The 24146-nt window shown below is 41.2% G+C and overlaps 1 long non-coding RNA gene across 2 annotated transcripts in view; it reads right to left on the bottom strand.

Moving 5' to 3' along the window:
- Positions 1-23788, bottom strand: part of LOC309878088 — a 29178-nt gene extending 5390 nt beyond the window's left edge. Inside the window, exons 1-5 of one of the 2 annotated variants that reach the window (XR_014317479.1) lie at positions 23359-23788; positions 22918-23020; positions 10975-11031; positions 10211-10317; positions 6397-6586 (exon numbers count right to left, since the gene is read on the bottom strand). This is a non-coding gene — a long non-coding RNA (uncharacterized lncRNA). The remainder of the gene's footprint in view (positions 1-6396; positions 6587-10210; positions 10318-10974; positions 11032-22917; positions 23021-23358) is intronic. The other variant, XR_014317480.1, reaches the window with a different exon arrangement.
- Between the last annotated feature and the right edge of the window lie 358 nt (positions 23789-24146).

Genomic DNA, 24146 nt, shown 5'->3' with positions numbered 1-24146 from the left:
GGCTGCCCAGGGAAGTGGTGGAGTCACCATCCCTGGAGGTCTTTAAAAGACGTTTAGATGTAGAGCTTAGGGAAATGGTTTAGTGGGGACTGTTAGCGTTAGGTCAGAGGTTGGACTCAATGACCTTGAGGTCTCTTCCAACCTAGAAAATTCTGTGATTCTGTGATTCTGTGATCACCCCAAAATCAGAACCTGTATTGTCCAAAAGTCTGGCATGCTTGGTGTGTGACCACTGCCCTGAGGAGCCTGTTCCCAGTAGGCCAACCCCCTTCACTCAGGGAAGAACCTTTTCATAACATCCAATCTGAATGTCCCCCGTTGCAGCTCCATGATGTTCTGTTGGGTCCTGTCACTGTCACCAGAGAGCAGAGATCAGTGCCTGCCCCTCCACTCCCCTTGTGAGGAAACTGTAGGCCATGATGATGTCTCCCCTGTCTCCTCTTCTCTAGGCTGAACAATCCAACTGACTTCAGCCACTCTTCATATGTCTTGCCCTCTAGACCCTTCATCATCTTTGTAGCCCTCCTTTAGACACTCTCTAACAGTTTTACTTCCTTCTTATATTGTGGTATATTAATCAATAATATAATTATCTTACCTCATCTTAGTTTCAAAAGAGCTATATTTTCCTTAAGATAGTGATGCTCATATTTTTTTTTTGTCACATTTTTATGGGGGGTGGGGGGTGGGAAGGATTCATTACATAATTTTTCTGAGTTCTGGAAAAAAGTAATTTACAGACGGTTTCTCCTGCCCAAGCTTTATAGCATAATAATGTTTTGAGTTCCTTCAGAAAGTGCTTCCTTATGAATAGGATGCTTTTAATTACAACACTGAAAATAAAATGCCTTCAGTATTCTTTATTTGGAAAAATATCTCATGAATATAGACATGTAAATATAGCCATACTACTAAATTATAGTTTGCAAAAACAGATATCTTTCTAACTATGAATAGAAATATCTGGTTTTTGTTTGTTTGCTTTGTTTTTATGGTAAAAATATTGCAACTGAAAATATGATAGATTTACTGACTGAAATATATTTAATTTCATATATTTTGTTTTGCTCAAGATCGTTCTTATCTGCCTGTGAATGTTTATAGAACAAATTCCCTGTTCATTTTTATCCTATCAACATATTTTCTTGTTTTCAGTTAGAACAATGGTCACAATTGTCACAGTCACCAAAAGTATTTAGAATTCTGTAGGGTAATCACAAATAAGTTGTGTCTTTGAAGACAGTATTAACCAAAGACATACAAATACAACTTTTCCCTTTCAACTGTTAATGTCATAGAATCATAGAATCATAGAATATTCTGAGTTGGAATGGACCCTTAAGGATCATCAAGTCCAACTCTTGACACCGCACAGGTCTACCCAAAAGTTCAGACCATGTGACTAAGTGCACAGTCCAATCTCTTCTTAAATTCAGACAGGCTCGGTGCAGTGACCACTTCCCTGGGGAGCCTGTTCCAGTGTGCAACCACCCTCTCTGTGAAGAACCCCCTCCTGACGTCCAGCCTAAATTTCCCCTGCCTCAGCTTAACCCCGTTCCCGCGGGTCCTGTCACTGGTGTTAATGGAGAAAAGGTCTCCTGCCTCTCAACATCCCCTTACGAGGAAGTTGTAGACTGTGATGAGGTCTCCCCTCAGCCTCCTCTTCTCCAGGCTGAACAGGCCCAGTGACCTCAGCCGTTCTTCGTATGTCTTCCCCTCCAGGCCTTTCACCATCTTCGTAGCCCTCCTCTGGACACTCTCCAACAGTTTCATGGCCTTTTTATACTGTGGTGCCCAGAACTGCACACAGTACTCGAGGTGAGGCCGCACCAGCGCAGAGTAGAGCAGGACAATCACCTCCCTTGACCTACTAGCGATGCCGTGCTTGATGCACCCCAGGACACGATTGGCCCTCCTGGCTGCCAGGGCACACTGCTGGCTCATATTCAACTTGCTGTCTACCACGGCCCCCAGATCCCTCTCTTCTAGGCTGCTCTCCAGCGTCTCATCGCCCAGTCTGTACGTGCAGCCAGGGTTTCCCTGTCCCAGGTGCAGGACCCGGCACTTGCTCTTATTGAACTTCATGTGGTTGGTGATCGCCCAGCTCTCCAACCTATCCAGATCCCTCTGCAAGGCCTTTCCACCCTCATTCGAGTCCACAGCTCCTCCAAGTTTGGTGTCATCAGCAAACTTGCTCAAAATACCTTCTATTCCTACATCCAGATCGTTTATAAAAATATTGAAAAGTACCGGCCCTAAAATGGAGCCTTGAGGGACCCCACTGGTGACTGCCCACCAGCCTGACACAGCCCCATTTACCATAACCCTTTGGGCCCTGCCCGTTAGCCAATTGCTCACCCATCGTATGATGTTTTTATTTAGCTGTATGGTGGACATTTTGTCCAGTAGGATCCTATGGGAAACCATGTCAAAAGTCTTGCTGAAGTCCAAAAAAATCACATCAGCTGGTTTCCCTTGGTCCACCATACGGGTGATCTTATCATAAAAGGAAATCAGGTTAGTTAGGCAGGACCTACCCTTCACAAACCCATGCTGGCTGGGACCAATGACTGCTTTGTCCCCCAGGTGCGCCTCAATAAGTTCGAGAACCATCTTCTCCATGATTTTACCAGGCACTGACGTGAGACTGACAGGCCTGTAATTGCTAGGGTCTTCTTTCTGACCCTTCTTGAAAATCGGCACAAAATTTGCCAGCTTCCAGTATACCAGGACCTCTCCAAATTCCCAGGATCATTGAAAAATAATTGAGAGAGGTTCCGTGATGACGTCCGCCAGCTCTTTCAGCACCTGGGGATGAATCCCATCTGGACCCATGGACTTGTAGGGATCCAGGTGGAGTAGCAAATCCTGCACACGTTCAGGGTCGGTTGGGAGTTTGTCATCCCCACCGTCCCGGTCCTCCAGCTCAGGGCACCCTGGGTCCCGAAGCCCATCATCGGCATTGAAGACAGAGGCAAAGAAGGCGTTAAGCGTCTCTGCTTTGCCTATGTCATTGTCTGTGAGGAGACCTTCCCTATCAAGGAGCGGCCCTATGTATTCTTTAGTTCTCCTTTTTCCATTTACATATCTAAAAAAACCCTTTTTATTTTCTCTCACAGACATAGCCAGCTTCAACTCTAGATGTGCTTTGGCCACACGAATTTTCTCCCTACAAACACGAACAGCATCCCTGTATTCTTTCCATGACATCTGGCCCTCCTTCCAGTAGCGAAACACTCTGTTTCCGCCTAATCTCCATTAGAATGTTCCTGGTCAGCCACGCCGGCCTCCTGCCCCGCCTGCCTGACTTGCGATATTTAGGAATTGCCTGATCTTGTGCTTCTAGGAGGCATCGCTTAAAGAATGACCAGCACTGGTGGACATCGAGGCCTTCAAGAGCAGTTTCCCAGGGGACCTTGCTGACTAGTTCCCTGAGCAGCCTGAAGTCCGCTTTCCCCATACCTAGGGATGAGGTTTTGGTGGCACTTTTCCTTCTGTCACCGTAAATTTTGAACTCAACCACTTCATGGTCGCTATGACCAAGGCAGCCACCAATCACCACATCTCCCACCAGACCCTCTCTGTTTTCTAGCAACAGGTCTAGGAGGGCACCTTTCCTAGTTGGCTCCGTTAGCACCTGCACCAAGAAGTTATCATCTAGGTGCTTCATGAACCTCCTGGACTTGCTTGTGTCAGCTGTGTGGCACTCCCAGTTAACGTCTGGCAAGTTGAAGTCCCCCATAAGGACAAGGGGAGTTAATCTCGAGGCCTCTCTTAGTTATGTAAAGAATAATTTATCGGCACTATTGTCCTGGCCAGGCGGTCTGTAATAGACTCCCACAACGACATCACCTTTATTCGTTTGTCCCTTGATCCTTACCCAGAGGCTCTCAACTTTGCCATTGCCGACCTGAAGTTCCACACAGTCCAGCCCCTGCTTCACATACATCGCCACCCCACCACCTCGCCTACCCTGCCTGTCCCTCCTGAAGAGCCTGTAACCATCTATCGCAACACCCCAGTCACAGGACTCATCCCACCAGGTTTCGCTTATGCCGATGATGTCGTAGTTGCGGGACTGGGCCAGGACTTCTAGCTCATCCATTTTATTCCTCATACTGTGTGCGTTCGTGTAGAAGCACTTCAGGTGCGTCTCCTTACACTCAGTACCTTGTGGATCTGACCGAAGGACCTCACTGGCACACAGCCCCTCTGATTCTAGCGTACCATCCCTTAGGTCTTCACCGGCGTGCCTGGTTTTAGCCCCTTCCCCCTTCGACTCTAGTTTAAAGCCCTATCTATCAGCCCTGCCAACTCCTGACCAAAGATCCTTACCCCTCTCCGAGAGAGGTGCATCCCATCCGGTGCCATCAGGCCCGGTGTAGCATAGACCTTCCCGTGATCAAAGAACCCAAAGTTCTGCCAGTCACACCAGTCTCGAAACCATGAGTTTATGTGAATAGCACGCCTTTCAGCTTCTATCCCCCGTATCGGAAAGACAGAGGCAAACACAACCTGCGCCCCTGATCCTCTAAGTAGTCACCCCAAATCCCTAAAGTCTCTTCTGATCGCCTTCGGACTTCTCGTTGCTACTTCATTGCTACCAGCCTGAAAGACCAGTAGCGGGTAGTAGTCAGTGGGCTGTACCAGGCGCTTGACTTTCTTGGCAAAGTCTCTCATCCGAGCCCCAGGGAGGCAACAGACTTCTCTGCGGGTTGGGTCCGGTCAGCATATCAGTCCCTCTGTCCCTTTCAGAAGGGAGCCCCCCATAACAATAGCCCTTCTTTCTTTTTTGAAGGATGATGTGGCAATGCGATGTGTAGGTTGCCTTGTCTTAGACACCCCCTCCAACTGGGACGGGTTTTTATCTACTTTGTCATTCAGATTTTCTTGTTCTAGTCCTTCATATCAATTATTTAAGGGTAGATGAGAAGGTGAGGTGGGCAGAGAGAGGGCTCGCCTACCACCCTGAATAGGCACCTGCCTCCATTCCCCCCCTTGATCTAGGTCTCCTCCCGCTGCCTGGCAGGAGGAGGGAACCTCCGTCTTCTGCATAACAGGAGATGCCTGTGCTGTGGCAGGCTCGTGAGCCTGCCTCAGAGAGGGTAGAGTGCACCTCCACCAGTCAATTTCCCTCTCTGATTCCCTGATGCTCCTGAGCCTGTTCACCTCCTCCCGGAGCTCCGCTACCTGGCTGAGCAGTTCTTCAACCTGGGCACACCTCCCACAGGCATACCCACCACTGCTGTCGGAGACCGACAGAAGGCTGGGGCACACTCTGCAGCCCAGGACCTGGACGGCTGCGTGTTGCCCCGAGCCCTCCGTCTGAGTAGCCACACTGGTGACCGTGGCTGGAGATGCCGCACGAGATGCGGAGGCCACGGTTTTCTGCGTGGTTGATACCATGGTCAGGTTCTACACAAGCAGGTTACAAGCACCGAAGGGAGAGGCAGCTGCAACAGAGTGACGATGGGCCCCCCGCTCGCCCTGCCCGCGCGAACTGCAGCACAAACTGCCGAGCCACGCCCTTCGACGCGCCACGCCCTGTTTGCCCGTCCTGTTCGCCGCGCTCCTGGTCACTCGCGCTCCCTAGGGGCAACTTTTAAACAGCCTGGGAGGGGGCGCTGCTGGCTTCGCCCGCGCCTCGTCAGCCTCCCTCGTGAGGACTGCCAGTTCCCAGCGGCTCCCCCGAGTGGCCTCGATGCCGGACAAAAAGCCCTGCCCGCCTCGGTCCCCTGCTCCGCTGCAGAACATGTCTGCCCCGGAGCCGATCGCCTCAGCAAAAAAATTTTGTTTACTGTCAGATACAGTAAACAAAATAATGACAACAGCTAGAGGGTACATCTGTGCAGCTGATAGGCAGTGAACCCTCCATAAGATCCAGTAAGTGTCAGAATCCAGAGAAGGGAGCAGAGAGATCTGGTTGGGTGACAAAGAGGAGACATTGAATTGATGTCCATCAATACTGCCCAACATGCTGGACTTCTGTTTAAACAGGCTATTTGTAGCTGTCCACATGTACCTTTGCATTTAGTTTAAAGGCATTTATCTTCTGCTGTAGATGCTGTAGATAGACACTGTAATAATTCAGGCAACATTTAACAGTTGCAGAAACTCTGTTTCTGATTCCGTGAAAGGAGACTATGAAGCAGTACCATAGAAAATGTAAATAAACAAGGAAACACGAGAAAATAAATCAATTAAAACAAACAAACAACAACAAAAACAAACAAACTAACAAACAAAAAAACAATAAGCACTTTCTGAAGCAACTCAAACCAAAATTAACCCAACAAAGCAGACTGTCCAGGTCTGTCTTTCAATCCTGTGCACACCTTCACCAGAACTCCAAAGTAGCTAAGAGAAAAGTTTGAAGTAAACAGAATTGAGGCTCACCTCTAGGAGGGTGCAAGAATCTTTGTAGGTTGTGCTTCACTTGGGAGATGAGAATGGTGCTGTTACAACAGCTCCTTGGACTTCTTCACATTTGATCACCTCCTTGGTCAAGGCACATCACTGTATCCCATGGTGCACTCAAGCAACAGGTTGCTGTGCCATAATCTTCACTCCCTCAGTAGTGGTTATCCTACAGATGTACATATCAGATAGTTTCTCCCTTTTGTTAACTAAGAATCTTTAATAGTCTTTAATTATAATTGTGACATTTCCCTTCACTCCTGAATCACATTTACAAACTAATCTAATCCTCTCTCCTGAAGTCAACAGTTGTCTTTGGCTCACCTTCCCAGGCTTCCTCTAAATACTGGATGCAGTTTTCTCATGGTTATCCCTCCAATCCAGCTGCCATCAGTGAAGTCTTTTGCCACTAATTCTTGACTGTTTATGTCAAGTAAGAAGTCAAGTAAGACACTCTCCAGTGTCCAGACTCTACCAGTCTGCCTTTTGTGTTAGGAAATTACCAGAAATGTAGTTAAGAAACTTTCACGATTGTATAATGTTGTGTTGCCCTCCCACTGGGTGTGTGGATGGTTTAAATCCCTTACGACGAACTGGGACTGTAACACTGAGATTTTTGCTATAAAGCTTTATGCACTTTATCTGCTTGGTCGAGCAGTCTGTAACAGACTTCCCTGAAAATGTCTTCAAAGTTCCCTTTGATATTAATCCACTGATTTTGACAGGCATATTTTAGTTTCATGCTGAAAGCCTGTGCAGCCAAGGATTTCCTTAGCATACAGGACAAGAGGAAGGATTCTCTTCTTTCTTGCCTGTGATGCCTGATTTAATCACCTGTAACACTGCTTCTGTTATGTACATTACCTCACCAAGTTTTTCAGACAATGTCATAGCCCCTTGAGGTTTTAGTTCTTGTTTATTATCCAAGTTCTATGCATTACTGTATAGACAATGAAGACAATCCTTTAGACAATCCTTTTAACACCTGCCCCTCTAAGTATGTCAAAGTTCCCCTGTTAACCTTCACTTATATTTATCTTCTCCTTTAGCATCGTTTCTTCACATACATCTTGTCTTCCTTTCTCATCCCTTAATGAACCTAGGTAAAAGCCCTTTGGTAGCTAAAAAGGTTGGTTTTTATGGCCATCAAGCTAATTTTTTAAATATTTTTTTTAGCTGCTTGCAATTTCTTGGGATATCAACAGTATTTTCTGCCAAAACACCACCTGACACTGAAGTAGTAACTTGACAACACTAAGAAATTTCCATACAGGGAAACCTTGGAGATGTTTGATTTTTCATCTTTGCCAGAAAAATAAATTAATTTAGCAGACACCTGAAGGCATCAGCAACCTTGAAGGTTAATAGAGTCCTTTGAATACTTGAAAAGACGGTCATTTTTTGCAGCCTGATGTATGTTCTTAGTTGAAGTTTATTACTGCTGTTACATGTTCTACTTTTCACAATATTAAGCATGCTTCAACCTTCCAGATATATCTCTTTATTCAGAATATTACAAAACTTTTATGTTTCATGTCTCATGCCTTTTTAAGGCAAGCTAGTATCTACTAACCTTAAATCTAAGAATTCAAATTCTAAGTGTGTATATATATATATTATTTTTGTACAGAACATTTATTTAGAATAAAGAACTGCCATCTCAAAGAATTGCCGCTTTGGAATCTCTCTTACTTACAACACATTTATTCTCTAGATTTCTATTTAGATTTCCCTCTCTCAAAAAAAAAAAAAAAAATTATTTTCAAAACTATATATTAGCAGTTGTTCATTAAAAAAAAAAAAATAAAAAAATAAAAGTGGGAAATCATAAATGTCAGCAGTTTTTTTTTTTTTTTTTTTTTTTTTTTTAAGAGATTTAAAAATGTTAATACCCTCTTCAGAGAGTATCAGAGCCAAAATTGTAACTTCTTCCTTCCTTGTTTGCAAATGAATCCGTGTTATAGCTATATAACTTGAAGTCTGGAAATTTACTAGCTTGGTTTTTATTGGCAGTGAGGATGTACTTCTGAAGCACTCCTAGGATTTCCAATAATATTACTAGAATGTGGTACAAGAAAGCAATAAAAATGTTAAAATGTTACTGAAGTACTACATCACCAGTTCTGGAACTGCAGAAAAGCTGCTGCAAAACTACTGAAAAGGGCTTACTAGATTCTTACTAGATTCCTAGTCAATAGTTACCATTTTGTTCAGGAAATAGTGAACTATAATAGGCTTCAGTTCTAGTGGTTAGAAAGAGGATCTGTGTAGTACTACTACTGAAAGATATTAGATATTTTAATTCAGGTTATGGAGCTATAGTTTCTTGGAACCAAGAAACTCTGTTGCAAAATTCAGCACAGCAGAGGGTTCACAGATGCAAAAGTATTTTCCACAAAGGAACCATATTACTACATTTTTTTTCCTTAAGCATAACCTGGACAGACATATGTACATTAATCACAGAATCTGGGAGATGTTTATGATTTTGAGACTCTGCTTGTGTCTGCTAGTGGAATAAGAACAAAATATAGTAAGTACCTATTGGACCATTTTGTGGACTCCATGCTTTTTACACAGGAGACTGAGGTTTAAGGGACTGTAATCATTGTCACTCGTGTGCTTTTAATGCAATGTTTTTAGCATTCTGTGGCTTTAGAAGGATTACATTTAGTTCCATTAACTGTTTTGCATGTAATCTATTTCTATCAACGAAGTAGTTATTGGAGGTTGTTTTTTAAGGGGCTGGTGTTAAGAGATAAGGATACTCTAAAGATACTCTTAGACAACCCGTAAGGGACCTATTGTACTTTTACAAGATTCTAAAGACAGCTTTGTACATTGCTGTTAGAGCATGCTAGGTTTCATCACTGAAATATATGTTAGAAAGAAAGGATGTAATGAATTGGAACAATCTAACTGTTCACTGATTTAGAGCTAAAAAGTCTTCTCAGCATAAGCTTCCCTTACATATCCTTTAAAACAGAGAGTAAGACTTGTTTGTTCTTGATATTTAATAGCTTGAAAATTGTGTCATTCAGTTTCCTTGAGTATGTATGGGGTCTATTGGGGTCTGGTCTATGTTAGAAAAGCATCTTAAGAGGACTTAAATAGCATTTCTCCTGCAATGAGAATGATATAGTACATGCATGCTTAAAAATCAGCTATTTTGTCTTGATTCTGATCCCACCCTATAATCCCAACAATTAAGAAGTCCATCATCAAATGATTTAGTAACAAGAAAAGAAGTGTTCATGTTAATTCCATAATATGAAATATATGAAAAAAAAAATCAGAATTACCCTCTTCTAAACTAAAATGATTTCTATTCATATCTTAAATGCTTGTTTTTTTGTTTGTTTGTTTTTTTCCTTCTGAATGATTAAGTGCACTATATTAGCTATAAAGTTAAACTTCTGCTCTGTCTTTCCATTTCTGTTAGGTGTAGGAATCTTCTAAGCAAAATTGTTTACATTATATTACTTTTCAGTATTGTGTTAATTGCATCTCTTTTGTTAGAAAATATTTTAGACAGAGTACTTTGTTAATCATTGTTTTTTTTTTAATTATTTTTCTTTTCTGGGTCATTACAAATATTTGGATCACTTTATCACAAGATATGGTTGTCCATGTCAACTCCATTGCTGATATAACTTACTTACCATGATTTCATAGCACCTATAGCTACCTGAATATTTCCAGTATTTTCTTTACCAGTCACATTTTTTTTCTATACTACATTTCTTAGCAATATTATGTAGGTCTAAAATCCAACTACATATTATACTTATACCTGTACACATTTTTGCTTGTATAGTAACACCTCTTCTCTGCACATCTTTGTGATTCCTGAAGATTTATATTGCTCGAAGTTATCTAAAACTTGATATAGAAACAATTCTGTGGAATCGTAACATAAAAAATTATAAAGATTTTTTCAGTGATTAATGAATTTCAATATGTACCTTTAACATGTAATTTTATGATTACACGTTTGTTTTTTTGTTTGTTTGTTTTGTTTTTTCACAGATTCAGAATTTTCTGCTATATGTAAAGTTGCATTAATTATGCCAGCACTATTGATGCCAACACTAAAGATGTTGAAAACATAGAATAGTACAGAAGGTTTGCTTAATAAAGTTCGTCCAGATTTTCTATATGAATAGTGTACTGACTGTACTTTGATAATGGAGTCAAGTGAGCACTAATGGGCATTGGGGCTTTAAATTTAATATACATATGCACAAATGATAGGAGGATGTAGATTTCCAAAGAGATCTATCCTGTGAGCTGAACTGTGCCCTATATAAAAGTGTCAATACAGCTTTTATTTATTTTTTTTTTCCTGTCTTTTTCATGTATGTGACACTGTTATTTCACTGTGCACAACTAAGCTTGAGACTTCACTATACACTTCTTAACTGTACACTCCCCCGGCTAGCCACCCCTATATATTGTTTAGTATGATGTCAGGTGGTACGGAATACCCCTTTGGTTAGTTTGGGTCACCTGTCCTGGGTCTGTCCGCTCCCAGCTCCTGCTGCACCCCCAGCCTACCTGTCGGCAGGACAGAGCAAGAAGCTGAGACGTCCTTGGCTTGGTGTAAACACTGCTCTGCAAGAATTAAAACATCGGGGTGTTATCAGCACTCTTACACTCAGCCAAAACATAGCATTCTACCAGCTATTAGGAAGAAAATTAACTCTGTCCTAACTGAAACCAGGACACAGCACTACCTGACTACACAGTTAACTCCTAAGTTTCACTTTTCTGTCTTTACTGCTGGTTATTGACTTACTCATCTCATACAAAAATCACAATTTCAGACAGTGCATAAAGTTCATCTCGTAACATAAAACTAAATAATAGAAAAAATACATTGAATAATAGTAAATGCATTAAATTCAGGTGAATACCTATTAATCATGCCTCTAATCTTATGTAATATTAGTCACCTGTTTATCCAGTTATAAATGTCTTTATTCTTCAGTCAGATAGTTAAAGAATACAAAAATTCTGAATTGTCAGCTTTCATGTTTTATATTAATAATTTATCTTCCACTGCTGAAAAACAAAGTATTTCCACAACTTCAAAAGAGTGCTTGCAAATCAAAAGTCAGATGTTATCTGAAATTTGTACTGTTTTATTGGAATGTAAACTTTTCTGACCTTGGACATGGTCTGAAGATGAAATTCAAACTACTGTATTTCAAGCTGTCACTTATTGACATGTGGATTTTAATAAATTCTTCAAATTTAGATCTTCTAACTAAAATTTCTGTCTACAAATGCTATATTAGAATTGTGTTGGGTTTACCCAGACAGCAGCTAAACACTCACCCTGTCTTTCACTCACTCCTCTTTCTCAGGGGCAAAGGAGAAAAACAGAAGTTGAAAAGAATTGTTGATCAAGAGAAATCACAGAATCACAGAATCACAGAATTTCTAGGTTGGAAGAGACCCCAAGATCATCGAGTCCAACCTCTGACCTAACGCTAACAATCCCCACTAAACCATATCCCTAAGCTCTACATCTAAACATCTTTTAAAGACTTCCAGGGATGGTGACTCCACCACTTCCCTGGGCAGCCCGTTCCAATGCCTCACAACCCTCTCAGTAAAGAAGTTCTTCATAATATCTCACCTAAAACTCCCCTGGCGCAACTTAAGCCCATTCCCCCTTATCCTGTCACCAGGCACGTGGGAGAATAGACCAAACCCCACCTCGCTACAGCCTCCTTTAAGGTATCTGTAGAGAGCAATAAGGTCGCCCCTGAGCCTCCTTTTCTCCAGGCTGAACAAGCCCAGCTCCCTCAGCCGCTCCTCGTAGGACTTGTTCTCCAGGCCCCTCACCAGCTTCGTCGCACTTCTCTGGACCCGTTCAAGCACCTCAATATCCTTCTTGTACCGAGGGGCCCAAAACTGAACACAGTACTCGAGGTACGGCCTCACCAGAGCCGAGTACAGGGGGACAATCACTTCCCTAGCCCTGCTGGTCACACTGTTTCTGATACAAGCCAGGATGCCGTTGGCCTTCTTGGCCACCTGAGCACACTGCTGGCTCATATTCAGCCAACTATCAACCATCACTCCCAGGTGCTTCTCTGCCAGGCAGCTCTCCAACCACTCAACTCTCAGCCTGTAGCTCTGCTTGGGGTTATTGCGCCCCAGGTGCAGGACCCAGCACTTGGCCTTGTTGAACTTCATGCAGTTAGAAAGTTTCAAAAGAAAAGAAAAAAGCTGATCATGCTAAAAAAGGAAGAAGAGAAATTAATTCACTAGTTACCATTGGCAGAAAGGCATCCAATGCCCTGGGATACAAGACCTTAGCATACATAACTTCTTTGGTAAGAACCACCATAACCACAAATGTCCCTCCTTCCTTCCTTCCCTGAGATTTTATTGCTGAGCATGATGTCATGTAGTATGGAACAACCTTTTGGTTAGTTTGGGTCAGCTGTGCTGGCTGTATCAAATCCCAGCCTCTTGCCCACTTGGAGCCTAACTCTGGGGAAGTTAGGGAGAGAGAGAAGGCTTTGACACTGTAAGCACTGTTTGGTAGTACCTAAACCACCAGTGTGTTATCAGCACTGTATTAGCCTTACACGTAAAATACTGTAGTTTACAAGCTGCTATGAAGAAAGTTGACTTCATAACTTCATCCCAGCTAGTGCCAGTACAAGCATTCTTTCAAAATGTTTCTCTTTAGGCCTACACCTGATTGCAGCTAATAATAACATGTGATGGATTATAGGTAGAAGTGACATTTTTTTATCACCAGAATACTCTGTCTTTTGTAAGAAGACAGAGAATTTATTGGCTATTTATAGTATTTTGTCTATTTATATATAGTACAGTATAGTATATTGTCTATTTATTGTATTTTATCGTCTCTTATAAGAATTTCATGAGTATTCATCTACTGATTTGAAGGTATAATGTCATCACTCTACAATTATATATGAAGTGGCTTGTCAACCTACCACAAAAATAATGTCACTGAGACAGAATTTTATGTGCAACTAAAAAAATATGGCAATAGTATTATTATCTAGACTGCTAATCTACGCTCACTGATGTCCAGAACCAGTGACCTCATGAAAAAAACTGACTTGCACATAGGCATAATGCCATATGAACAGATGGACATGAGTACAAATATTTAAGACACCATCTATAATCACAAAATATCTCTGTGAAGGGCACATGTTTAGCCAGGAAGTACCAGATGGTTGTCTATCCTGAGGTTATAGGAATACAGCTATGGGAATGTACCACTCTATATCCAGCTTTTGGATAGATAAATTTTCTAATAAATAAATAAATAAATAAACGACACTATAATCAATCAAAAAAAAAAAAAAAAAGTAATTTATTTTACTTGGTTTTAGGAAATATTTTCATCTTTATTAAAAATATTAAATTCACTTTTATATAACAGAAGGGTCAACTTGTAGACAATGGAAAGGGATACTTCAGGGATGCCCTTAATAAAATTTAACTAAGTATTTTTTCAGGTGAACACCCATTTTTCAGGTGAACACCCATTTTAAATGGAACCAATGGCAATGGTGGTGGCCTTTGGTAAATGGAACATTCCAGTCTTTTATATCCCATATGCAGACAAATCCTGCAAAACTTTTTTTTTTTTTTTTTAAATCATATCTTTCTATGGGGGTCTATGTGTGATGGTGGGTTCTATTACACTTTCAAATATAATTTGAATATAAATATAAAATAAAAATAGAAATATAGAAACATAAAAATATAAAAAAATAGTCACAGGGAATGTTGGTAGAATAAGACACACTGGATAAAAGAATAATTTCTTTTCCTTCTAATGAAAACATCATATTATTGGAAAAGAAATGAAATAATATTGCCTGTATCAATAGAGTTGAGTATTTAGGCCTGTCTCTGAGTATGTTGTATGTACATTCTAAACATTGTTTTGTTTCCTTTAGACTCTAAATGTATGTACTCCTTTGAAACTATGATTTTAACTGAAATTCAAAGCAACACTCTAGAATGATCAAGAATCTTTCCCTTTCACTGTGATTATTACTGGCTACTGACACTCTTGCTTTTCTTACTGTTTGCTTTATTTCTTTCAGCTATTTCATTTTTTTATGCATCTCTGCTCTTCTTCATATATGATAATATTTTTGCAAAAAATGCAAAACAAGCTGGGATACATAATTTTAAACTATGCTTTTTTATAACAAATGAAGATTTAAGTTAGAAAACTTTTATTTATGCACATCTTTTTGTGTGCAATTGATTTTCGTTGCTGTCCTTTGTTGTATGATTTGTTTCCAGCAGCAAAAGATATTACTTTTACAGAATAAGACCTGTGAGTAGATTTTTCTCTGAAAAATCAACATTTACAAAAAGAAAGTAAAATCTTGACCACCCATTGCTGTAATTTAATATAATGCTATTGATTTCAGTTTTTATTTATACAAACTTGTATTATGTCTTTAGAATATTAATAATTTAGTGACGTTAGTTTAAACCTTTGTCAGGAAATTATGCTTTTTCAGCTTTCATCAACATAATATTTTGTCTTGTGATTTTTGTGATTCTGATTATTATTTCATGTTTAGTTTTAATTCAAATGTTAAAAAAAAAAAAAAAAAAAAAAAGTAAAAACATTCCTCTAACACTGACTACAGTAACATTTTATGTAATTTTTCCGTGGCACTTTTAAAAGGCTCCTTTCATCTCATTGCTTAGATTTATACACATCCTTAGGCTTTACAAAGCTTAGCTGACATGTTCATGAATATCATATATCCCTGTATGCTTTATTACTTAAAAAGCATAGAAAAAGCATACAAAAAGCTGCTGATCTAAAGCACAGTATGAGATATTCTGTACACTTTTGTGTATTAGGGAATTAATCTATACTGTCAATGCACTTTATATTGTTCAGTAATCAAACCTTAACCTTGAAGAAAAAAAAAAGGTTGAACTTAAAGAATCCAACAGTTTGGCTCTGGGCAAGTACAGTCTATGCTATTTTATGTCTCTGAAAATGATTTAAAATTCTTTCTGTTTTTACAAATACCCTGCCCCACTCTGTCAAAAGATTTTCCTAGTCTGTATCATTTAAGGCCTGATACAACTGATAAGATAATGTCAGGGGCAATTTTTAAGTTGTTAAAGACCTTGCTTTACTAGATTTTCATCTGTGCTGTGGCAAAAGTGAAGAAAAGATGTTCATTATGTTAAACAGAAAAGACAATGCCAGTTTCTTAACTTTCCCCAATATAGCCAGAAATCGGCCACATTATGGGGGGAAAGAAAAAAAAAAAAAAAAAAAAAAAAAAGTAATAAAACTATGTCTATGGATCACAAATTAGACAAGCAGAAGTATAAATCTTTACTTCTCTTGAAAAAAAAAAGTTTGGTATCTTTTCCTTTTTTCATTTTACTATCATTTTACAAAAACTATAGTTTATGAATGCCCCGGTTTCAGTTAGGACAGAGTTAATTTTCTTCCTAATAGCTGGTAGAATGCTATGTTTTGGCTTAGGATGAGAAGAGTGCTGATAACACCCCGATGTTTTATTTGTTGCAGAGCAGTGCTTACACCAAGCCAAGGACGTCTCAGCTTCTTGCTCTGTCCTGCCAACGGGCAGGCTGGGGATGCAGCAAGAGCTGGGAGGGGACAGACCCAGGACAGGTGACCCAAACTAGCCAAAGGGGTATTCCATACCACCTGACATCATACTAAACAATATATAGGGGTGGCTAGCTGGGGGAGGAGGGCCCGGATTGCTCGGGGTTAGGCTGGGCATTGGTCAGCGCGTGGTGAGCAATCGCATTGTGCATCACTTGTTTGTACACATTATTAGTAGTAGTACTATTATTATTATTGTTATTATTATTGTTATTATTGTTATTATTATTTTCCTGTCTTAATAAACTGTCTTTATCTCAACTCACGAGCTTCACTTTCCCATTTCTCTCTCCCATCTCAGAGAGGGAGGGGGGAGGGTCTGTGTGGTGTTTAGCTGCTGGCCAGGTTAAACCACGACAATGAAACAGCAGACAAGATTGTGTGTTATCTTGCCGAGGCGATTGGCTCTGGGACAAACGCGTTCTGCAGCGGAGCCGGGGATCGGGCAAGCAGGGCTAATTTTTCCATCACTGAGTCCACTCGAGGGAGCCGCCAGGACCGGGCAGCCCTCCTGAGGGAGGTGAACGAGGCGAGAAGGAGGCGTATTCAGAGCCAGGAGCACCCCCTCCCCAGCCATTCAAAAGCTGCCCCTAGGGAGTGCGAACGAACAGGAGCGCGGCGAGCAGGACGGGCAAACATGGCGTGGCGCGTCAGAAGGGAGTTGCGCGGCAGTTAGTGCAGCAGTTCGCGCAGGCAGGGTGAGCAGGCAGGGCAGAGCGTTCCCCCCCGCCCATACGAATACCTCCTCTAACGGCGGTCTACCGCTAGCTCAGCTGCAATGGTGTACACCAGGCACAGTGCCCTCTCCAGGAAGTCTGTACACACCCAGACCGACTGTCCACTCAAAACTGCAGCAGTTCAGGTCTCCTGGTGCAGGTGTTGCTACTACCTGTGGGGGGCAAAGAGACTGAGTGCATGAGGTGTGAGCAGGTGGATGACCTGGTCTGCCTTGTGGCAGAACTCAAGGAGGAGGTCGAGAGGTTGAGGGATATCAGGGAGTGTGAGCGGGAGATAGACTTGGGGAGCAACTCCCTGCGTGGCTGAAGGACACGTACCGGAGAGAGACCCCCAAATGGGGGTGGACCCCCTGCCCTGCTGCTGTCGGGCAGAGGACATATGAGTTGAGGAGGAATGGAGACAGGTCCCTGCTCGACATTGCAGGCAATGCCCCCTCCTACAGGCCCCACCTTCCCAGGTGCCTTTACACAACAGGTTTGAGGCCCTGGAGCTTGAGACACCAGTAGCTGAGGAAGAGGTAGAAAGTCTACCCAGGAGGATGCCTAGGGCGAGGAAGTTGACTCCACCCCTCAGGACTGCCTCCACCAGGACAGAAAGAAGGGTGATTGTTGTGGGCAACTCCCTTCTTAGGGGAACAGAGGGCCCTATTTGTTGGCCTGACCCTACCCGTAGGGAAGTCTGCTGCCTCCCTGGGGCCAGGGTCAGGGACATTGCCAGAAAGCTTCCCAAACTGGTTCTCCCCTCTGACTATTATTCTCTTTTAATAGTCCAGGCTGGCAGTGATGACATTGAAGAGAAAAGTCTGAAGACCATCAAACAGGACTTTAGGGGACTGGGACGGTTAGTGGATGAAGTGGGAGTAGAGGTGGTGTTTTCATCCATCCCTATGGTGGCAGGAAGGAGTACAGAGAGGACACGGAAAACCCACCTGATAAACACGTGGCTCAGAGGCTGGTGCCAACACAGAAATTTTGTTTTTTTTGACCATGGGGCACTTTACTTGACACCCGGCCCGATGGCCGCAGATGGGTCCCTATCTCTAAGGAGAAAATGGATCCTAGGCCAGGAGCTGGTGGGGCTCATTGAGAGGGCTTTAAACTAGGTAAGAAGAGGGACGGGGCTGAAAAAAGGCTTGTTAGAGCTGTGCCAGGGGGAACAATGGCAAGGCTGGGAGAGAAGGCAATGGCCCAACTGAAGTGCATCTACACTAATGAACGCAGCATGGGTAACAAACAGGAGGAGCTGGAAGCCATCGTGCAGCAGGCAGGCTACGACTTGGTTGCCATCATGGAGACATGGTGGGGCCACTCTCATGACTGGAGTGCTGCAATGTCTGGCTATAGGCTCTTCAGAAGGGACAGGCAGCACAGAAGGGGTGGTGGTGTGGCTCTCTATATCAGAGAGAGTTTTGATGTTGTGGAACTTGAGGCTGGGAGTGATACGGTTGAGTCCTTATGGGTTAGGATCAGCGGGAAGGCCAGCAAGGGAAGCATCCTGGTGGGGGTCTGTTATAGACCGCCGAACCAGGATGAGGAGACTGATGAGGAGTTCTGCAGGTGGCTGACAAAAGTTGCAAAATCATCAGCGTTTGTTCTTGTGGGGGACTTCAGCTTCCCAGATATATCCTGGAAGTACAACATAGCCCAAAGAAAGCAGTCTAGGAGGTTTCTGGAGAGTGTAGAAGATAGCTTCCTGACACAGCTGGTTAGTGAGCCTACCAGGGGAGGTGCCCCACTAGACCTCCTCTTCACAAACAGAGAAGGACTGGTGGGAGATGTGGTGGTTGGAAACTGTCTTGGGCAGAGTGACCATGAAATGGTAGAGTTCTCTACTCTTGGAGAAATCAGGAAGGAACCAGTAAAACCACTGTATTGGACTTCCAGAGGGCCAGCTTTCAACTGTTCAGGACACTGGTTGGTAGATGGTTCTGAAGGGCAGGGGAGTCCAGGAAGGCTGAGCGCTCTTCAAGAAGGAATTCTTAATGGCACAGGAGCAGTCTGTCCCCACATGCCCAAAGACGAGCTGGTGGGGAAGAAGACCAGCCTGGCTGAACAGAGAATTGTGGCTTGAGCTTAGGAGGAAAAAGAGGGTTTAGGATCTTTGGAAAAGAGGGCGGGCCACTAGGGAGGACTATAGGGATGTTGCGAGGCAGTGCAGGGACAAAATTAGGAAGGCCAAAGCTCATCTGGAGCTCAGTCTGGCTACTGCCGTCAAAGACAGCAAAAAATGTTTTTAAAAATACATTAATGCAAAACGGAGGACTAAGGAGAATCTCCAGCCTTTACTGGATGGGGGGGTGGAATTTAGTTACAAGAGATGAGGAAAAGGTGGAGGTGCTTAATGCCTTCTTTGCCTCAGTCTTTAGCGGCAAAACCAGTTGCTCTTTGGATACCCAGTACCCTGAGCTGGTGGAAGGAGATGGGGTGCAGAATGTGGCCCTCACTATCCACTAAGAAATGGTTGGTGACCTGCTATGGCACTTGGATGTATGCAAGTTGATGGGGCCAGACGGAATCCACCTGAGGATACTGGGAGAACTGGCAGAGGAGCTGGCCAAGTGGCTTGCCATCATTTATCAGCAGTCCTGGCTATTGGGGGAGGTCCCAGTCAACTGGCGGCTAGCAAACATAACGCCCATCTACAAGAAGGGCTGGAGGGCAGACCCGGGAAACTATAGGCCTGTCAGTTTGACCTCAGTGCCAGGGAAACTCATGGAGCAGATTATCTTGAGTGTCATCACGTGGCACTTACAGGGCAACCAGGTGATCAGGCCCAGTCAGCATGGGTTTATGAAAGGCACGTCCTGCTTGACATCTTTATGGATGATCTGGATGAGGGGATCGAGTGCGCCCTCAGTAAGTTCACAGATGACACCAAGTTAGGTGCCTGTGTCGATCTACTCGAGGATAGGAAGGCTCTGCAGGAGGATCTGGATAGGCTGGACCAATGGGCTGAGGTCAACTGTATGAAGTTTTACAAGGCCAAGTGCTGGGTCCTCCACCTGGGGTGCAATAACCCCAAGCAGAGCTACAGGCTGGGAGATGAGTGGTTGGAGAGCTGCCAGGCAGAGAAGGACCTGGGAGTGATGGTTGATAGTTGGCTGAATATGAGCCAGCAGTGTGCTCAGGTGGCCAAGAAGGCCAACGGCATCCTGGCTTGTATCAGAAACAGTGTGACCAGCAGGGCTAGGGAAGTGATTTTCCCCCTGTACTCGGCTCTGGTGAGGTTGCATCTTGATTACTATGTTCAGTTTTGGGCCCTTCGCTACAAGAAGGACATCGAGGAGCTCAAAAGAGTCCAGAGAAGGGCGACAAAGCTGGTGAGGGGCCTGGAGAACAAGTCCTACAAGGAGTGGCTGAGGGAGCCAGGTTTGTTCAACCTGGAGAAACGGAGGCTCAGGGGCAACCTTATCGCTCTTTATAAGTACCTTAAAGGAGGCTGTAGCGAGGTGGGGTTTGGTCTATTCTCCCACGTGCCTGGCGACAGGATAAGGGAGAATGGGCTAAAGTTGTGCCAGGAGTGTTTTAGGTGAGATATTATGAAGAACTTCTTTACTGAGAGGGTTGTGAGGCATTGGAATGGGCTGCCCAGGGAAGTGGTGGAGTCACCATCCCTGGAGGTTTTTAAAAGATGTCGAACTTAGCAATATGTTTTAGTGGAGGACTTGTTAGTGTTAGGTCAGAGGTTCATTTTTTTTAAATAAGTCGTTTCCTACTTATGATGTTTACTAATCTGTAGTATTTAAATTAGCATTATACTGCAGTAAAATTGAAAAGATTTTAACGTATTGTTCAAAATATGTTTAGGGAAAACTAGCTCATGATTTACAGCATTGACAGAATCAAATGCTGCTATCTCATAAACAGGGATAAAATAATGGTCTTTACTCAGATTTTTCATTCTCTCTCTTCCTGCATAGAAACTTAAATTTCCTATAGTCCCTGGCACTACTCTGTCCCAGGCAGCATTCTGTTTTCTTTCTGCTTAAAACCAGCCCTGAATATATCCCTGAATACCAGTCTGTTCAGCAATGCAGTATATAATGTGTTCAATACTATTTGTAAGAAAATTACAGTTTGAAGAGACTGGATCAGGAAGATCCCTGATAACTCCCCATGGAAACTCCCCAAAATAGCTCCCCAGTGATGCCAGCTGACAGCAGCTGATTTCACCTGTCTGGGATATGGCTATTATTTCTCTTCAGTGCTTTTGAATATATGTGCAAAACAGAAACTCTGCAGTGTAAAAGAAATATGCCTAGCATATTCCTGAGTTACAAATTATTTATGTCTTCATGTCTCAGTATAAACTGAGATACAAATATAAACTATGCTAGTAGGAATTAATATACTTAATTGCAATATATCAAGAACACCACGAAAATCAGTGTTTTTTATTATTAGTAGTATTTTTTCCCAAGTCTAACAACATCCTAAAGCTTTAAAATCAAGTTAAGGGGTGTTTTTCTTCCAAAGATATATTTCAAATGCCATATGATACAAGAACATAGCTGAATTATTCCCCTTACTGGGTACAGTCTGAATCTTATAGAACATAAGGAAATGTACACAACTGTTTACCATTTCTGATAGCTTGCTGTCCCATACAAGAGTTATTTTTAAAGTGCTATGACAGTAAAATAATACATGTCTGTGATCTGTCTTAAAATTCTGTTATCTTAAGACAAATAACTGTATATACATACATGTTTCTTTAAACCTGATATCTGCCTGATAAGAGCATGTGATAGATGTTTTTAAGTCCTGATTTTTATGCTTATAATAATCTCCTTTGAAATAAAAGAAATAATTGAAAAGACCAAAGGTGGACAAAACACCTTTTACATAAATGTTCCACAACAGTAGGGAAACTAAACACTTACAGACGTGGAAACTTTTCAAATAGTCTAACAGCTTTCAAGTATACTCTAACAGAATAGAAAAAGCTCTATATACTGTTAGTGAAGCACTAAATATGTTCTGCTCCAATTACTTCTAGTCACAAAAATATGCTTATAACTAAAATGATTTTGAATAAATACTAGTGCCATCCAATATGCAATTTAAAAAATTATACATTTTAAACAGTGTGTAGGGTACTGGTTATCGGTTTGAATCAATAAAATGAGCATATTTTATATGGAATAATAAATACATTCTCTATTTACATTGTCTCATGCTCTTGGGTCAAATCTTTGTTATCAAAATGTTATTTAGTACTAGGTTAAAAATATTAGGGATGTAAAAATAACGCATGCTATCTCCAATTTCTGTAGAAATTCTTTCTCCTGTTAAGGGAGAGTATCACTGGCTTTAGAAATCTTGTCCTTTGGCTCTGCTGGATGGAAGCCTTGATGCCCAGTTATCAGTGAGATATTTTTAATGCAAATATCTCACTGTGTTGGGCTTGCCACCTTCTGTGAGAAAAATAATACAATGAGCTAAGTTATTGTCTGGTGATTATTTCATGCAAACTAATGAAAACTACTTAATGAGATCTTTCTACAGTAATAGACATTTTCTTTTAAGATTACATTTTTCTATGTCTGTCATCCTGAATAGTAATGGTGGGTTTTACTTTTTTTTTTTTTTTTTTTTTCAAAGCATGTCAAGCAATAAAATAATACTTCCTACTATGTATCTTTATAATTGTTGCTGGATAGAAATGAAGTATGAGTATTTTTCTTTTACAGCACATAATGCAATAATAGTAGTTGTTTTTATTCAGGATAGACACAGCAGAATTGTAACTTCAGATTTTTCTTGTATTAGTTAAAAACTGTAAAGAAATTCTTTTATTCAAGAACAAACATATTGCATCTGTCAGAGAACTAATTTTATAAAAAGGTTTTCTATGACAATTTTAACCTAACTCCTTACTTCAATTTTTTGTCTTTTTTCCATGGCATGACAATGAGAGCTTTATTTGTTTCTCCACTTAGCCTAGAGATATCTTTCAGCATTTAATATTTAAAAACAAACATATATGCTACCTCAAATATCAACATGAACGCTGCATAACTTACAGTAGGTCCTGAAGTTAAGAGATACCAACCAAAGAGTTACAGAAATCTCTACCTTCCATGAAGCAATAGTCTTATGTTCTGCCCTAGGTTCAGAGCAGTCATATTTTTCTTCGTAGCTTTAAGAGATACTGTGGGAAACTTGTAACAGGGTTTTCCTATAAGATAAAATAAAGAATAGAATAGAATAGAATAGAATAGAATAGAATAGAATAGAATAGAATAGAATAGAATAGAATAAAATAAATAGATTAGAATAGAATAGAATAGAATAAAATATAAAATAAAATAAATAAAATAAAATAATAAAATAAAATAAAATAAAATAAAATAAAATAAAATAAAATAAAATAAAATAAAATAAAATAAAGAATGCTTATCAAAACATGCCCTATGCACTGTTTGTATTTTTCAAATATTATTACATTTTTGTCAATGATTTTCATCAGTCATGTTTCCCTCCTGTCTATAATACAACAAATTACTGGTTACTTACAGGATCCCCGTTTTCTGCAATCATGTATTCACCTTCATTCATACTTTCAGTGAGCTGAATCACCAGCTGGAGACAGCTAGGTTTCTGCCTTGTCTGTAGAGAGTCTTGATAACTGTTCTCCCAAATTACATAGCTTTGTTAAGTGTCTGAGGTTAGATAGGTATGAGTCATTGCCTTTCTACACAGTGTAAGGCATACACGTATTTACTGTGGCAGCTATTGCCAGTATTAATTTTTTGCCCTACTTAAGTGATACTTGTGGTTCATCATTAGTCATATAATCTAATCATGACCAGTAGACATTGTCGTCATCTTTCAAGTACAACTAAAAGTTCATCTAGAGAATGCCAAGATCTAATCTCATATTATATCCTTAAATAACCTGAGGGGTTCAAAATATTTAACGTAACTTAAAGGCAGTCTTCTACCTCTTAAAATCTATTTCACTGTCTATACATATTATGTTTTCTACCTCTATCTTGTCAACAGTCTGATGCAAGTTAATCTGAATTATTCTTCTGAATATTTTGTGTATATATATTCAAACATTTTTTTTTTTCCATAAGATGAGCATGAGACTTACAGTAGTAAAATATAGGGGAATATTGTAAGACCTCAGTAACAGCCAAAATAGATCTGCTGTTTAGGTTAGTATTTCTAAAAGCAATCAAGACTACATATAATTCTCAAATATGGGTTCATTTATTAAGATATTTTTCAGTCCATTTAGCTAACTATTCCAAGATATTTTTCTATAAAAGGGGAACTAAATTAATAAATTCAATAAA

This window comes from Aythya marila (genome assembly GCF_965140915.1).
Source record: "Aythya marila genome assembly, chromosome: 4".
In the NCBI taxonomy this organism is placed as follows: domain Eukaryota; kingdom Metazoa; phylum Chordata; class Aves; order Anseriformes; family Anatidae; genus Aythya; species Aythya marila.
This window is presented reverse-complemented; position numbering and strand designations above follow the sequence as displayed.